The following is a 2,117-nucleotide window of genomic DNA, read 5'->3' on the forward strand; positions in this document are numbered from 1 at the left end:
TTTTACCTTATTTGGAAATAAGGCAGTTCTTTGGCTATGTTAATGAACCCACTTCAGAGTAGTGTGGGTCCTAAACCTAATCAATTCTGAGTTATAGAAAGAGTAGAATGGACAGTGACATCAAGAAGAGAAGGCATGATGCTCGCCCTCATGAAGAGATCACTGAAGAGATGGGCACTATAGCAAAGTATGGGGAAGAAACTAGATGGTTCCCGGCTATCAGAAAGAATAGCATTTGGGGTCTTAAAAGCTTGTCTTTGAACAAGCAGCCATCTAAGTGAGGTCTCAACAAAGCCCACATGGAGGGAGCACACCGGCCTGTGTGATGCCAGGATTGTAAGTAATATAATCCAAACGTGAAGGAGGGAATGGTAGCAGAGCTTAAATTGTGGACACTTGGTTTGCAGAAGGCTATGGATGACACCCAAAATCCACTTGCAGGGTCCACACATAGATCAAACCTCTGATGAATTCCCTCTGACCGTAGTCGATGAGGGATGTGACTAGCCTTGTTATCAGCACTGTAAAGTTGATTATGGTACACATAGCTAGGTTAAAATGTAATATCTTATCTTTTGACCCATTTTAAATGTGTACTAGAATTTCAATAAAAGGACCTCAACCTTCAGACTGACCAATAGGCAGGTGCCAGGTAACTGAAACACCCCTCCTTCTGGCCTGCTGCCTTGGGGTTTTTTTGTTACTCCTTCAGGAAAACAGCTCAAATTCAGGGCTTCTACTGAGTTCCTTCACTTGTAGCTACTGCGCCCCCTCCCCCCCTCCCCCCACTATTCCTGTAGTTTCGATAATGTGTTGAAACAACTCACAGAAAGAACTAACAATGACAGACAGTGTAGCAAAAGGACACAAGTCAGGGTCAGCATAAAGAAGAAAGGCGTAGGGTTAGGTCTGGGAGGGATCCCAGCATGGACCGTCTTTATTCCAAAAATGCTCACGACTTTCCCATGTGTATAAATGCCGTTCACTAACCAGGAAGCTCTGGGAATATCTGTGTCCAGAGCCTTTATTGGTTTAATTGTATAGTCATAATTGGGGCTTCACTGAATATGCATGATTGATTAAACAATGACTCCCTCCTCCCTGAACCACACCCCACTGATTGCACAAATCCCCAAGTGCTGTCTGGGAGTTTTAGACAATGAAGATACCTCACTTAGGAGATTCCACAGTTTCTCTCTCAGGAACCAAGAACGAAGGCCAAATTGAGTTCTTTGCCTCGTGCCCACATACCTCCTACAACTCTTCATTTCCATTCAGCTTTTCTTCTACACTTCCCTCTTTCTCGTTTTGAAACAACCTGTCCTTTTACTTCAGAATAAATCAACCCTGGGGTGTTTTTTTTTCCTAACAAAAAAACATTCTACATACTTTATATATTTAACCCAGCTTAAATGCAAGATTTTAAGTTACCAGAAAGATCTTGGGGTCTACCTTCAAGCAGACATACTATAAAATATATTATTATTATTGAAATAAAGTTTGTCAAAATAATTTGCTTAAACAAAAATTTGAATTTTTCATTGTGGTTAAAAAAAATAGAATGCCAAACCTTTGTTCTCTCCACCACTGTTAAGTTTACAATTAATTCGGCGACATTAATAATGTTCTCTGTGTGGCACAGCCGTTATCAAATGATTCCGATGTTTTCCACCTTAATAGAAACCCAGTACCCCTCAAGCAATACCCTTTGGTTTCCTCTCTCACCTGCCCCTCACCATCCCTAATAAGCTTTGGCCTTTAAGCATTTTCCTATTCTGGCTATTTCATGTAAGTGGGCTCATACAATATTTATCCCTTTGTTTCTGATTTTACTTCACCCAGTACTATGTTTTCAAGGTATATCCATGCTGTCGCACATATTAGAACTTCATTTCTCTTTATGATTGGATAAATATTCCATGAGGTACGCCCACATGTTGTTAATCCACGCAGCTCTTGATGGCACTTGGGTTGTCTCTACCCTAAGGTTGTTAGGAATAATGCTCTGTGACAAACACTGCTGTTGAAGTCTCTGCTTTCAAGGGCTCTGGGCATATTTCTAGGGGTGGTATTGCTGGGCCAGATGGTAGTTCTATGTTTCACTTTTTTTCTTTTTA

Source organism: Echinops telfairi, unplaced genomic scaffold (assembly GCF_000313985.2).
Source record: "Echinops telfairi isolate 266 unplaced genomic scaffold, ASM31398v2 ScPeMD7_1713;HRSCAF=2227, whole genome shotgun sequence".
NCBI classification, from domain to species: Eukaryota; Metazoa; Chordata; class Mammalia; order Afrosoricida; family Tenrecidae; genus Echinops; species Echinops telfairi.